The following is a 17627-nucleotide window of genomic DNA, read 5'->3' as shown; positions in this document are numbered from 1 at the left end:
AAGTATATCTTTATAAACATTACCAGATGACGATGAAGCCGATGGATGACGGATGTTTAGTGATGAAAGAAGCTCAATTGGGCCAGGATAGCTTTAAACGTGGAAGAAATTAAATATCTGCCCATCAAGTGGAAGATAAGCTAGAAGCCCAGTACACAAACAGTCAAATTCGTTCCCACAGGATACTGGCGTTACATTCATTTTCGCTTGTTGATGCATTCGTAGATTTAATATTTCGACAAAAACAGTTGAAAGATAACATCTAATAGATGTTAACAATAGAGAATGTACAATCACAAAACATATATAAATATGTACTACGAATTTTGTTGTATGTCCTGTATAAATCGGGGAGCAAAATTAATGTATAGATAATTTAGAACTTTAAGGATGTCTTGTTTAAAGGCATTAGCTGATGACTCTTAATTATCTCGGCTCATGAGCTCTTGGGATCCCAAGATTTTTGAATTTAACACAGTTATATATATTGAATACCAATTCCCGATATGTGTTAATTCCGAATCATGCATAAAATTCCATTTCCGACATCCCACTCAAAGTTTCTTCTTGATCTGATAAACAATGAAATTATTCTATTCTACATTCTGGTGGGTAACATATTAATTTTCATTCTACTTAGAGCAAGGTAATTTATATTCAGTGTATTTGTAATGCCACAATATTTATTTTCAAATCTAACCAAACAAAACCAAATTAATGCTCGAATTAGCTAAAAAATCATAATGTGTTGCCTAGTTAGACCGTCTTAAACTTGCAGTGAGGGATGAAATTTTTGTTTGTTCCTTGTTGGAGGGCTCACATATACATATATATTACAAACATCAGTTACAAACAAAAATAGCACAGGACTTCAGAGTTATACAGAATGATTTCCCCTTTAAGTTTGGTTCTTGATGACGTATATTTACTGATTAAATTTACCAAAACATAAAGAAATGAAAACAATGCTGATAGAACATGTAGAACCAAAATCCATACGTTGGGAGAAAATAAGTTCATACAGTTAAAAAAAATACAATGAGACAATATAAAAAACAGGTTGACAAACACATCACAGAAAAAAAACATAGGTTCATCTTATATATTTATTAAAGTTATTGGTCACATGACGTTGTAACGGTCAAGTGATTGTTTACTATAAACACGTGTGTGTGTTTATATCTAGCACATGGTGTGTGTTTACGTTCAATTTGATTGGATGGCATATACTTGTAGTGCCGGTTTTATGGGTATATGCCCTCATGATTTTCGTGAAAAGCATGATTAAGTATTACTTAAGGGGTTAGTTTGAGAAAATAAAGTTTTTCGAAGTTTGCCTATAGTTCAAAGTAGCAGCATTCGTTATTATGTTTACCCACCCACCCACCCTTTTATGAGATGGTTATCGTTAATGGGAGTATATGCATCATATATGACATTATATTAATATGAATTTTTCCTCTTTTGTAGATAGTTTTTGATTGTGTAACTGTATATTACTGTGCTATTGTATGATTGGATTGGTAGTGTGCCTGAATTATAGTGAAGGACTTTAGTTTGAGAATTATATTGAATGTAAAGTTAATATTAAAGGCTGCTACAGCTGTAGGCACACTTATCCTATATATGTGTTGTTTTATTTATTAAATAATTTATATTCGTTTGAGCTGGCGAATTAGAATATAAGATGGTGAATCAGTTTCTGCTTCAATAGTGCAGTACAGTCTACAAGACCTAAAATACACAGAACATATTCGTATATGTATAAGGAGTTTTAAAAGTAATTAAACCTTGAACTGTACATTCAAAAACAAGTAACCAAAATGTTTAATGCTTATTTCTAACTTGATCACACAGGGATACTGTGAATTGTGTTTGTTATCAGCAGGTTTAAGGATATTGCATGCGGAATCAATCAAAAGGGGTGGGAAAAGGTCGAAATGTCCGACAGTTATTTAAAACCAAGTCCACATTTGATAAATGAAGGGAAACACTTTATATGACACATTGCTGTACAAATGTTTTATCATGTTTATATATATATATATATATAAACGCATCATAGATATCAGGACTAAATTTTGAATATACGCCAGACGCGCGTTTCGTCTACCAAAGACTCATCAGTGAAGCTCGAATCCAAAAAGTTAAAAAGGCCAAATAAAGTACGAAGTTGAAGAGCATTGAGAACCAAAATTCCTAAAAGTTTTGCCAAATCCAGCTAAGGTAACCTATGCCTGAGGTAGAAAAGCCTTTAAGTTAGTATTTCAAAAATTCAAAATTTTGTAAACAGTTAATTTATAAATATAACCATATCAATGATAATAGATATAATAGATAACTGACAAACCAACTTATTGTGTGTATGATTTAAAGTTTAATAACCAGTCATGACTATGTCTCGGGGAGTTTTATAACCAGTCATGACTATGTCTCGGGGAGTTTTATAACCTGTAAAGACTATGTCTCGGGGAGTTTTATAACCTGTCATGACTATGTCTCGTGGAGTTTTATTACCTTTCATGACTATGTCTCGGGGAGTTTTATAGCCTGTCATGACTATGTCTCGGGGAGTTTTATAACCTGTCATGACTATGTCTCGGGGAGTTTTATTACCTTTCATGATTATGTCACGGGGAGTTTTATAACCTGTCATGACTATGTCTCGGGGAGTTTTATTACCTTTCATGGCTATGTCTCGGAGAGTTTTATAACCTTTCATGACTATGTCTCGGGGAGTTTCATAACCAGGAGTTTTATAACCTGTCATGACTATGTCTCGGGGAGTTTTATAACCTGTCATGACTATGTCTCGGGGAGTTTTATTACCTGTCATGACTATGTCTCGGGGAGTTTGATAACCTTTCATGACTATGTCTTGGAGAGTTTCATAACCCGTCATGACTATGTCTCGGGGAGTTTCATAACCAGGAGATAACCTGTCATGACTATGTCTCTGGGAGTTTCATAACCAGGAGATAACCTGTCATGACTATGTCTCGGGAAGTTTTATAACCTGTCATGACTATGTCTCGGGGAGTTTGATAACCTGTAAAGACTATGTCTCGGGGAGTTTTATAACCTGTCATGACTATGTCTCGTGGAGTTTTATTACCTTTCATGACTATGTCTCGGGGAGTTTTATAGCCTGTCATGACTATGTCTCGGGGAGTTTTATAACCTGTCATGACTATGTCTCGGGGAGTTTTATTACCTTTCATGACTATGTCTCGGAGAGTTTTATAACCTTTCATGACTATGTCTCGGGGAGTTTCATAACCAGGAGTTTTATAACCTGTCATGACTATGTCTCGGGGAGTTTTATAACCTGTCATGACTATGTCTCGAGGAGTTTTATTACCTGTCATGACTATGTCTCGGGGAGTTTTATAACCTTTCATGACTATGTCTTGGGGAGTTTCATAACCTGTCATGACTATGTCTCGGGGAGTTTCATAACCAGGAGATAACCTGTCATGACTATGTCTCGGGGAGTTTCATAACCAGGAGATAACCTGTCATGACTATGTCTCGGGAAGTTTTATAACCTGTCATGACTATGTCTCGGGAGTTTTATAACCTGTCATGACTATGTCTCGGGGAGTTTTATAACCTCTCATGACTATGTCTCGGGGAGTTTTATAACCTGTCATGACTATGTCTCGGGGAGTTTTATAACCTTTCATGACTATGTCTTGGGGAGTTTTATAACCTGTCATGACTATGTCTCGGGGAGTTTTATCATCTGTCATGACTATGTCTCGGGGAGTTTTATAACCTGTCATGACTATGTCTCGGGGAGTTTTATTACCTGTCATGACTATGTCTCGGGGAGTTTTATAACCTGTCATGACTATGTTTCGGGGGGTTTTATAACCTTTCATGACTATGTCTCGGGGAGTTTTATAACCTTTCATGACTATGTCTCGGGGAGTTTTATAACCTGTCATGACTTTGTCTAGGGGAGTTTTATAACCTGTCATGGCTATGTTTCGCGGAGTTTTATAACCTGTCATGACTATGTCTCGGGGAATTTTATAACCTGTCATGACTATGTCTCGGAGAGTTTTATAACCTTTCATGACTATGTCTCGGGGAGTTTCATAACCAGGAGTTTTATAACCTGTCATGACTATGTCTCGGGGAGTTTTATAACCTGTCATGACTATGTCTCTGGGAGTTTTACAACCTGTCATGACTATATCTCGGGGAGTTTTATAACCTGTCATGACTATGTCTCGGGGAGTTTTATAACCTGTCATGACTATGTCTCGGGCAGTTTTATAACCTGTCATGACTATGTCTCTGGGAGTTTTATTACCTGTCATGACTATGTCTCGGGGAGTTTTATTACCTGTCATGACTATGTCTCGGGGAGGTGCATAGTTAATAGACTATAATAACTTGATAAAAGTATTGTAAATGTTTTTGATAAAATAGGGCTTCCTTTTTTGTATCTCGTGTAAACGCAACACAACACACGACTGAGATGCGTTCAGGTTCGTGTACGACTGATAGTTGTTGAAAATTGTTTAACATGCAATAATTAGCAAAACAAATCAGTCGATGCCTATCAGTTGAGCGGTATTAAAAACAGCGTTTTTATTATTTCTCATAGAATATTCTCTAAAAAAATCCAAACTATGATTGCTCATACCCTTCAGTCTTCTGTAAGTGTTTTCATAGAAAGCTTTCTATTCAAAATTAATATTTAAAGAATGAGCAAAACTAAGTAGAGCGACATGACCTGATTCAACAGCATTCGATGTTGAATTCGTCAAACATATTATCTGATACTTTGAAAGAAAATCAAATCATATGACAGGCAAAAGATAAAAAAAAATCATGAATTGAAAACAAACAACGTAAAATAAATGATAAGTTTACGTCACTAGCGAGGCAAAGCCTATCATGGTGTTGAATAATGAATTAAATAAATTTCAAGAATTCTAAATCAAAGATGAAGCACCATTGGTCAACAAACTGATTAGTATTGATTTGTAAAAGCCATTTGACGGGAGGGGGATTTACTAATCTGATTTGAAATTTTCATGGATGTTCATTTTGAGTCGTCGTTAATAATCATAATTCACAACACAATACATTATATGGCTTTTAAAACTTTCTTTTTATCACGGCGTCACTGATGAGTCTTTTGTAGACGTTACGCTCGTCTGGCGTACTGAATTTCGATTCTGGTATCTATTAGAATTTGATACAAAATTGATTGCAGACTGTCTAGTGTTTTAGTATACTTAATTAGGTTAATGTCAAGTTCACCAAATTACATATGAGTACAAGCACTCACTGCAAAATATATGATACTACGTAACAGTAGAATATGAATTGATCTTGCCGTGAATTATATGTTATGGTGCTAATGATTTAAATCGCTATGTTTATTGATGAGATGCAGATGTGAAAAAAAATTAAACTGTGGGTAAAAGGGGAAAGTTAAACTCATAAACTATAAACTACAAGCTAACACTACAATCAATAGACAAGCATGTTAGTCTCTAGTCTGTAATATAGTGGTTGCCATTATTACTGATTATCATATTTTGTTTTTCGTTCATTCGTTTGTTCATAACTCAGGTTTAACACAAAACATTAGAAGCAAAACCAAAAAAAAAAAAAAAAAATCATGTGATAATAGAGTTTAAGGTTACCTTAATATTTGAAAGTTTAAACAATAGAAGCACTTGTCTTTAGGAAATACAACAAATTTATTGAACTACAAATTTAACTTATTAGTGACAACTCCCTATGGTCGGCCCCTTCTGTCATATCTGTATGCTGAACTCGTAACTTAGAGATGATTATACATCCTTAAAATATTGCATATAACTTGAGTATGTTGAAATTTTAAGTCGGAGAAGATTAAACATTATTAAAAAAAATTCACACATCTTGGGTGTGTTGAATTTGTAAGTTAAAGACGATTATACATCCTTATCTTATTACATTTTTTTTAAAGTGACATACAACTTGGGCATTTTGTGTATGTTGAATTCAGTTACTAAATTTCTTCATTTATAGTACGATGAAAACATGATTTATTGCACGTTTTGGATTGATTTCTTTTAAAATGAGATATATAAGAGATACATGTATAAAGAGGTTAACTATCTTACTGACTGTTAATACATTTATTTTCAACATTGCACAAGTCATATCTTCTTTGACTGTCCATGGCGTTAAAATGCTAATTCCTTAGGATGAGTTTTAGTTGATTTTATTCTCCGATGCATACTTTTTTTTTAAGAATTAAGAATTGTTCTTGGCTTTTAATCACCTTCCATTGACTGCGAGTACTTTCAACTTGTACTTTATTTTTATTTTGACCTGTTGATATTATTCATAATGTTTTTTGTTATTAAAAGTTTACTTAATATTAATGGTTATATCTAGTCTATATACCAGTTGTGATAAGCGTCTTTCTGAATTTAATCCAGTTTTATTAACTATTTAAGCGAATACGATCTCACACACATCTATAAGCAGAATGTCGGAACGTGCAAAACGTTTAGAATAAATAAATTTGCGTCTTGAAGGTAAGCAAACACGTTAATCGTAATATTTGTAAAACCATTAATTACTTCAAATCTATATAACAAAAGAAGATGCATGTGTTTCATATACTTGGATGGCTATTTATACTATATAAAACTTGTACATGGACTTTATTGCATATGCAAATCTTCTTTTGTATCAAAATATCATACAGTATGCATATTTAAGTCGACTTCAAACAGCTACTTCATAACGAATGTAAAACGACTCAAACGAGAAAACTAATGAGACAACTATTCACCAAAGATCAAATTAATTGGATGTTAGTATTAACAAAATGTACAGTCTGAAAAATAAACCAATCCCGTCAAGTTTGCTTTAAACAGATTCTGGCTTTTCTCACCGTTGAACGCCGTAAGGTAACCTGCAGCTGTTAATTTTTGTGTCAGTTGGTCGTTTGTGAAGAGTTTTCTCATTGGCAATCATACAACTCCATAAAGGTGAAAAGTTAGTACCGATTTATGTTTCTTCAAATACTAATTACTCTTTTCCGAAACCTGCCTCTCTTTGTAATCTGTTTAAATTTTCATATCTGATTTTACATTAAAAACCTGATGTGTAACAGTAGTAGGGTTCGCACAATCAATCATTCCTTATCTGGGTTTTATAATTTTGTCTTACCTGAGTCAAACTATATTTGTATCAATTAAAAATGTTAAGAATGAGACTGATAAACAAGAATGTGTTTTTATGTAATTATATTTGTTATACTTACATCGAGTCATAGACAGAAAATAAAACTCTAAAGATAAGACAAGCCAAATTTGTACATTCATCCTCGTATAATGTGCGAAATAAAAGCATATGATGTCGTTTAACATGTAAAATCAACAAAGTTTTAAATTCACATTTTCTGGTATCAAATTATTATAGATACGATAATAGCAAAAAAAAGTTGTAATCTTATATTCAGTCTCTTGTTAGATAAAATAATGTATAAATTGTATATTTTGCAACAGTTGAGATTATCTTAAAGTTTTGTTTTCAAAGTAAAATGAACAGATACAAAATTGAAATATGACCAATTTAAACTAGTTTGAAACATCGCACTGAGCCGGAACGTCAAGGTCAATGAACTGTACGTATCAATTTTAAGCTGATACTTTACATGTCTCACGCTCTATACAAGTCTTTGTAACTTTCCTATTTACAGTTTCTTCTGCTTTGTTTGATAAGAAAACAATATAAATCAATTGGAATGTTATATCAAATTAGTTTTTCAATATTTTTCAGAGAAATATCAACTCACAATGCATTTGACAGAAAACCCTCAGCAGAAAACAATTTGTACTGTTATAGAAATATTAATAATTTTGTTGATAAAAGGAACAAATTCGTTCATAAGTCAAATTATATCTAAACCTAGTCATAAACGAAAATAAAAAAAAAGATCTATCTGGTATGATAACCTAAACAGTTATAAATTTTATACCTTTGATGTGGATCGGTACTTATACATCCCACCATAGTTCTATGGTCACCTTTTCAGTTTTTGTGCTACAGTTGTGCTATGTACTTTGTCTACATGCCATTATTTGTGTGTCTTTGATTAAAAAGTTTTTTGTGTTTTTTGTATTGATTACAATTATATTATAATGATTACTGCTTTACCCCAATTTTAACGTTTTTATCAACTATGTGTTTTTGTTTTGTTCACACATCCTGATCAATATGATGAAATTCTCTGCAATAAGTGAGTGGTTCAGCTAGCTATAAAACCAGTGTTTGAGCTTTTTATTTTACCATGGGATTTTCCGTTTTGAATTTCCATTGGAATTCGTTATTTTATTTGTTTTCTTTTTGAAATTAACTTATTCATTTTTTTAAAAAAGGAAAAGGACAAAAAAGATAAACAACACATGCAATAGTGTACAAAACACAACAAATGTCAGAATTTGATATAAGCTTACGAAAATAACGTATATAAGTTTAACTTTATCAATGTCATAAACCATTTCAATGTAGTATAATATTAACGCCACATGCTAATATAAGAGATAAGAAAAGATATATTTTATTTCCAATAGTGGACCCGTTACGGGCATAATCAATACATTGATTATTTGTATCACACAATTGCAATAGACAATAAACAAAAATAGAAATAGAAATACGTTTGACAAAAAACACATGAAATATAAATTGAGTTAATAATACATGTAGTCACATATCAAAACCTGTATGTTTAGTGATTATTGACCATGCACCAGAAGCAGCATCACATCCATTATAGAAAAAAAACTTTGAGTTACATCCTTCCTCGTGACTGATGCATATGAGCAAATACTATTGTTGCTCATATGCAGGAGTCACCAAGGGCAGGTCCTTAAAGGCAACTCAAGCCTCTTCACAGAAATCTGAAAAATTTAAACATTTTACAACACAAGCATAAACTAATGCTTAAAAAAGAATTACTATATTATAGTCCTCCTTGTGGCTGAAGCACATAAATACAATTAATATGTAGTGATCCAAATGCAGTAGCCACCAAGGGCAGGTGCTTAAAGGACATAGTAATATATTGTGTAAAATTTCTGTATAAAAAAACATGAGGAATGATCATATCTCCGTAGTTCAAACCAAGTCAAACATTCTGAATACAAATATAAAAGGTTTTCTCAAAAATGTTTACCTAGTAGAAGAACAAACAATGAAAGTCACACAATTTCTTTGTGATACATGTATTGCCATTGTGTTTGCTAATTCTGTTTACATTTTAATCAGAGGTACCAGACTTATACATTGATAAGCCAGACTCGTTTTTTCTCCATACGACTTATCAGTGACACTCAGATCAAAATAGTGAGAAATCTAACAAGTATAAAGGTGTACAGCATTGACAACTCAAACTTCCTAAAGTTGTGAGAAGTACAGCTAAGGTAATTATGCCTGGGATAAAACAAATCCTTAGTTTTTCGAAAAGTTCATATGTTTGCAAATAGTAAGTTTATAAAAATGACCATACCATTGATATTCATGTCAGTGCCGAAGTACTTTCAAAACACCCAATAAAATTGAGAATGGAAATGGAGAATGTGTCAAAGAGACAACAACCCGACCAAATAAAAAACAACAGCAGAGGGTCACCAACAGGTCTTCAATTTAGCGAGAAATTCCCGCACCCGGAGGCGTCCCTCAGCTGGCCCCTAAACAATTATATACTAGTCCAGTGATAATGAACGCCATACTAATTTCCAAATTGTACACAAGAAACTAAAATTAAAATAATACAAGACTAACAAAGGCCAGAGGCTCCTGACTTGGAACAGGCGCAAAAATGCGGCGGGGTTAAACATGTTTGTGAGATCTCAACCCTCCCCCTATACCTCTAACCAATGTAGAAAAGTAAATAGCCTGTTCATACGCTGTAGTTTCCATACATTTTATCGTAATACCTTGAACGTGTGAATGTTTGTATAATATGTGTTATCTTTATGAACATATTGTCATGATTACTATAAGTAAGCATATGACAAGCAATGTCTTACCTTCTATACATTTCTAGCAATATCATTGGTCAAATAAAAAAATAAGATCAGACCCTGTAAACTTATAAAATGGGGTTAGTGGACGAATTTAATTTTAACAATTGGCTGGAAACAGTGTTGTCCTTTTGCAAACAATTATTATACACCCATGAAAGTAGTTTATAAATATTGAAAACTTGATCACTTTCGTTTTTTCATTTTCTTCGAGGTTCAGTATTTTTGTGATTTTATTTCTTTGTCTTCATAGACTACTAGTCGTAAGGCAATATGTTAAGATCGTCGGCAAGTTATATTCGTTACACAGTATGCTATTATATACTGTATAAGGTCACTAGCACATTGCGTTACTAATATTACTGGTAGAAACAAAGACGATGTTATAATATATAAGGTCACTAGCACATTGTGTAACTAATATTACTGATAGAGACACAGACGATGTTATAATATATAAGGTCACTAGCACATTGCGTAACTAAGATTACTGGTAGAAACACAGACGATGTTATAATGTATAAGGTCACTAGCACATTGTGTAACTAATATTACTGGTAGAAACACAGACGATGTTATAATATATAAGGTCACTAGCACATTGCGTAACTAAGATTACTGGTAGAAACACAGACGATGTTATAATATATAAGGTCACTAGCACATTGTGTAACTAATATTACTGGTAGAAACACAGACGATGTTATAATATATAAGGTCACTAGCACATTGTGTAACTAATATTACTGGTAGAAACACAGACGATGTTATAATATATAAGGTCACTAGCACATTGCGTAACTAACTTAAAGATTACTGGTAGAAACACAGACGATGTTATAATATATAAGGTCACTAGCACATTGTGTAACTAATATTACTGGTAGAAACACAGACGATGTTATAATATATAAGGTCACTAGCACATTGTGTAACTAAGATTACTGGTAGAAACACAGACGATGCTATAATGTATAAGGTCACTAGCACATTGTGTAACTAAGATTACTGGTAGAAACACAGACGATGTTATAATGTATAAGGTCACTAGCACATTGTGTAACTAATATTACTGGTAGAAACACAGACGATGTTATAATATATAAGGTCACTAGCACATTGCGTAACTAAGATTACTGGTAGAAACACAGACGATGTTATAATATATAAGGTCACTAGCACATTGTGTAACTAATATTACTGGTAGAAACACAGACGATGTTATAATATATAAGGTCACAAGCACATTGTGTATCTAATATTACTGGTAGAAACACAGACGATGTTATAATATATAAGGTCACTAGCACATTGCGTAACTAAGATTACTGGTAGAAACACAGACGATGTTATAATATATAAGGTCACAAGCACATTGTGTATCTAATATTACTGGTAGAAACACAGACGATTTTATAATATATAAGGTCACTAGCGCATTGCGTAACTAATATTACTGGTAGAAACACAGACGATGTTATAATATATAAGGTCACTAGCACATTGTGTAACTAAGATTACTGGTAGAAACACAGACGATGCTATAATGTATAAGGTCACTAGCACATTGTGTAACTAAGATTACTGGTAGAAACACAGACGATGTTATAATGTATAAGGTCACTAGCACATTGTGTAACTAATATTACTGGTAGAAACACAGACGATTTTATAATATATAAGGTCACTAGCGCATTGCGTAACTAATATTACTGGTAGAAACACAGCAGATGTTATAATATATAAGGTCACTAGCGCATTGTGTAACTAAGATTACTGGTAGAAACACAGACGATGCTATAATGTATAAGGTCACTAGCACATTGTGTAACTAAGATTACTGGTAGAAACACAGACGATGTTATAATGTATAAGGTTACTAGCACATTGTGTAACTAATATTACTGGTAGAAACACAGACGATGTTATAATATATAAGGTCACTAGCACATTGCGTAACTAAGATTACTGGTAGAAACACAGACGATGTTATAATATATAAGGTCACTAGCACATTGTGTAACTAATATTACTGGTAGAAACACAGACGATGTTATAATATATAAGGTCACAAGCACATTGTGTATCTAATATTACTGGTAGAAACACAGACGATGTTATAATATATAAGGTCACTAGCACATTGCGTAACTAAGATTACTGGTAGAAACACAGACGATGTTATAATATATAAGGTCACAAGCACATTGTGTATCTAATATTACTGGTAGAAACACAGACGATTTTATAATATATAACGTCACTAGCGCATTGCGTAACTAATATTACTGGTAGAAACACATCAGATGTTATAATATATAAGGTCACTAGCACATTGCGTAACTAATATTACTGGTAAAAACACTGAAGATGTTTCAATGTAGAACGACATTACTAACAAAAGGTGGTTTATATAATTCATATGAACGCATGACTAAGGTTTCCTTTAACATTGTTTAAATAAATATTTTAATAGTTTGAGGTCATATGATATGTATCGTATTTTTAATGCAGACTTTTCTATAACTATCAACATTATGTTTTCCTGGAACTGGTGTTACCTAGTAAATGTACGATAGATTTATAGTTAGGTTACACCCGTTAATTACATTTAAATTGTATATCCTTTTATAAAACAGGGGAATAGCACGTGATGTGCAGTTAGCCAATCAGAATAACGTATTATAATGAAACATACATCTAATGTAATTATATCCTTTTATAAAACCGGGGCGACAGATACTAGAGGAACAGTCAAACTCATAAATCGGAAATAAACTGACAAGGGACGATATTAGAATTACATGGAAACATAAAACAGTATTTGTATATTCAATCTATGATATATTTATCAAATACATAAATAAAAAACTGAAAGATTTTCTTTTTAACCTGATTTATAGAACAGACCAATTTTCAATGATCAACGAATTATAAGAAATAAAAACTATATATTATCTGTTTTTCTCCCAGTTTTTAGTGGGGTTCGTGTTGTTTCTTATTTATTATTTATAACTGTTGATGTTAATGTCCTTTGGTTTTGTGAGTCTTGGTTTACTCCTTGGTTTTCATTGTTATTGTCTCCTAAAGGTAAAATGATAAGGATATATACGACAATATGACAGCAACACAACAGCACAAAAACTAGCTAACTCCATGTTAGCTATTGGTTCCATGTCTTTATTCTAACAATCTATAAAATCAATTAAGGTCATCCCAAACCACCATCCCCAATTCAATGGTTTAAGACCCGATTTTTGGGCCTAAAAAATTATATCCTAACATTTTCAATCCTACCGTCCTTATCAAAAAATATAAAAGTCGTGGTAATCGTACCCGGTGCATCTGGATTTTTTCATCCCATAACTCACGAGACCCATCTGTCTCTCTCTCTTTGCACAAACGGTGTTCAGCTGCTTATTTAATCTCTCACATCCCAAGTGCGAATAGTTCCACCTTTCCAACACAAGTTTATAATTTTTGCGGACCCAAACTTCGTGTCAACATCTTTACTGTATTTGACACTCCAGGATGAATGCTGACCTACCTCTCGCCATTTGAGAATTTCCTCATCATTGCAGCACTGGTCTCGCTTGGCCTTGACAGCGGCCAGTTTTCCAGAATTTCTACCTCTTGTGTCCTATTCTCTCTCTGATCAGACATATTTGTATTCTTGCAATCCATTGTGTTTATTCTATCTGTGGATTTTGTGTGTGTGTGTTTCTTTCTTCCACACATTTTCCCTCATTCTCAACCCACCCCCCACTCTTTCCCATCAACCCCAATCACCCAATTTTCCCCTCACAACCTCGCAACGGGCGTGCGAGATTTTCGGATTTTTGGGTCTGGCCCCAGCAGAAATTACCCTCAGAATTGGGGTGTGGCAGAACTCTTATAATCAAACTACTCTAAATCATTTACAGAATTATACAAATCATTTTTTCTTTTAGTGGTCCAAAAGTGTGGAATTCGCTATCCAGTGATATTAAAAAATCAAAATGTATATCTGCATTCAAATACTCTTACAAGTCATTATATTTTGTTTGTCTTTTTTCATTCTTAGCCATGGCGTTGTCAGTTTGTTTTAGATTTATGAGTTTGACTGTCCCTTTGGTATCTTTCGTCCCTCTTTCAAAAGTGAAATTATAAGTTAAGCTACAGTATATACTATAGGTAATTCTGTTGTTGTTATGTTTTGTTTATATACATCTTTTGTTTACATGTGTGTACTAGATGATGAATTATGTTTTATTCATGTTGTTGGGCCTTATTGAAAATTGGTTTATTCCAAATGAGTTACTGTCTTTAAAAAAAATATTTATATGTTCAGCAACGCCTTATAGAGGAGTAAGGAAGGACCTAAATATCGAAAAACGCGTGAATATTAAGAACTGTCTTATTTTGAATAATGGAATGGACTGCTGCGATCCGTCAACCTATTATTCAAAAAGACGTACTAGTATAATGTTTTCTTTAATTAGGGATTGGCGGGTCGCATCATTCCATTCAATTATTCAAAATATGCTAGTTCTAAATTTTACGCGTATTTCAGTTACTCCTCTTATATGCGTAGCAAAACATATATTGACTATATACTTTGTGTTCCTCTTTTGATAAGCTTTTATAAGGGGCTGAAGGGTCAAAGCAGTTCATTCCATTATTCAAAATATTCATTTCATTACTCAAAATTGACTATTTTCTCATTTTCACGCGTATTTTGGCATTTAGGTCATCCGTACTCCTCTAATGGTCAATGCAGTTCATATCGTTTATACTCAGTTTATTCCTCTATCAATAAACTTTGATTTGGTGTATAATTGTTCCATTAATTAGCAACTGAGGGGTTGCAGCAATCCATTCTATTATTTTAAAAAAAGCTATTTATCACAATTTACGCGTAATTCGATATTTAAGTCCTTCGTTACTCCTCTAATATGCGTTGCGGAACATATTGACTATATACCTTTTGTTCCTCTCTTGATAAGCTTTCGAATGAGGTATAAGGTATATCTGTTATTAGGGGCTGAAGGGTCCTAGTGGTCTATTCCATTATTCAAAATATCTATTTCATTATTCAAAATTGGCTATTTCTTAATTTTCACGCGTATTTTGGAATTCGTTTCTCCTCTAATATGCGTTGCAGAACATGTTGACTATATTTCTTTTGTTCCTTTCGTAATAAGCTTTCGAATGAGGTATAAGGTTTATCTATAATAAGGGGCTAAAGGGTCGCAGCAGTCCATTCCATTATTCAAAATATCCATTTCATTATTCAAAATTGGCTATTTCTTAGTTTTCACGCGTATTTTGGCATTTAGGTCCTCCGTAATCCCTCTAATGGTCATTGCGGCACATATCGTTTATACTCAGATTATTCCTCTATCAATAAGCTTTAATTTGGTGTATAAATTTTGTCTTGATTAGGGTTGCAACAGTCCATTCCATTATTCAAAATAGGCTATTTCTTCATGTTCAAGCGTATTTCGATATTTAGGTCCTTCGTTTCTCCTCTAAAATGCGTTGTGGAACATGTTGACTATATTCCTTTTGTTTCTCTCGTAATAAGTTTCGAATGAGGTATAAGGTTTACCTATAATTAGGGGCTAAAGGGTCGCAGCAGTCCATTCCATTATTCAAAATATCCATTTCATTATTCAAAATTGGCCATTTCTTAGTTTTCACGCGTATTTTGGCATTTAATCGTCATTTGATAAAGGTTGACAAAAATTAAAAATCATTTTTAATTTATTTAAATGTATATCATTTTAATGCCAGTCAAATAGATTCGCTTGCAGTCGTTCAATTTAATTCAAGTTGGAGGTAAGTTACGTCAAACAAATAGGCCACGCCCCCGTTAAACTATTTCAAACTGGTATTAATTCGTTTTAAACCGTGTTCACTGGTGGTAAGCGGATGGTCGTAACTAAAAGTTACGACCATCCGGAGATGGGAGACAACTCTAGGGATAAGTTTTTCTTTTCATATTTTCGTGCAGTAAAAGGTTCATTTGAGCCAAACCGCTTGTCTCATATACACTTATCGTGAGTGCGTTGATATTGAAACCAAATTTGATAGACAAAATCATTCCAATTTTCGTAAAATAGTCATTCAAAAGTTGGAGCATGATGGTCGTAACTTTAAATGTGTGATGGTCGTAAATTCAACTATAATATTTTGGATGATGGTCGTAACTTTGAAAGATGACCGTAACTCGAGTATTTAGACAAACTTTTATTAATGTATTTTAAAAGTAAAAGTAATAAACTCAGATGTCATATTTGATTTGTTACAGACAATAATATTTGTTACCATGATAATGGTATGCAGAAATTGAGCTATAGAATTGTTAAACACGCACAGTTCTGATGTATTCAAAACGCTCATCATTTAGGAGCAACAGTGAAGACTTATCAACTCACATTAAGCCAAAAAGTATGTTAGGGTTGAGTATTAATATATTTTGTTACTGTTCTTTAAGGCATAAAATTATCAAATGCACGTGTGTTCCCTCAAAAAAAAAATTTATTTTCGACTTTTTTTCTGCAATCATGTCGGCAGATGAAATTATTAAACGTACAATTCTGAACAATCATCGTTAACTTTTAATCAGCTATTGCAGTTCTTATAAACTATAGGCCTTCAAATATTCGGCTTTTGGTGGTTCATGCGGAAATTAAATCCACAAATACACTTTGGAGTCCTGGGTTGAGTTCAATATCGTAGCAGCTACGTATAGTGCTACGTAGATTTTGACTATTGAACGTGTAGCTATAGACTAGTTGCTACATAGATATTGATAGCAGCTACGTAGCCGCTACGATATTGAACTCAACCCAGGATTTTTTAACGTGCTGTCTATTGTTTATCGATTACCTAACGATTATATATAGCGGTATATCATTGATATTAGTTCTAAGTATTGGTACGGAATGAAAACTGAATCCATTGTGTCGCAATGAAAATTGTATTAATCTCGAAAGTAGGAATATTGTTGATATATATATTTTACACGTCTACACGCGCTGACTTTAAGAATAAAATAAAATACTAGTTTGAAGCCAGGCTTAAGCTTGTAACCAGGATAATATGTCAGAGACTTAGGTAGAACTAAATGTACTGCGGCAACTATCACATACAAACCCCACGGTATGCAGATTGAACATTATGTGTATGTTATATGTTTATATTGTATGAATGTCTACACGCTACTCATGGACTTCGTAATGGACATAACTGTCCACCTTATTATCAGCTTGATTTCACCAAACAACAATATGACTTCTAAAAATCCAGGCTAAAAATAAAGCGTATGTTCTTTAACTCAGTACGGACCTGCGAATGGTCTAGTCTAGATAACGACCTTCATAACCTATCAATATTAACTTTTAGATTATTTTGACTCCTTACTAATGCTCTTTCGACTTAATGTATCAATCTTAAATTGTAGATTTAAAAAAAATCAACTAGTAGGTACATCCTCAAAAAGTTTTTACAATGTTTATCTTTAATAAAGATGCAAAATCTAAAGAAGAAAAAAAAAACAGGATACTGTTATTTCATGTGATGTTCATT

Source organism: Mytilus galloprovincialis, chromosome 7 (genome assembly GCF_965363235.1).
Source record: "Mytilus galloprovincialis chromosome 7, xbMytGall1.hap1.1, whole genome shotgun sequence".
Taxonomy (NCBI): domain Eukaryota; kingdom Metazoa; phylum Mollusca; class Bivalvia; order Mytilida; family Mytilidae; genus Mytilus; species Mytilus galloprovincialis.
Note: the sequence above shows the minus strand (reverse complement) of the source record.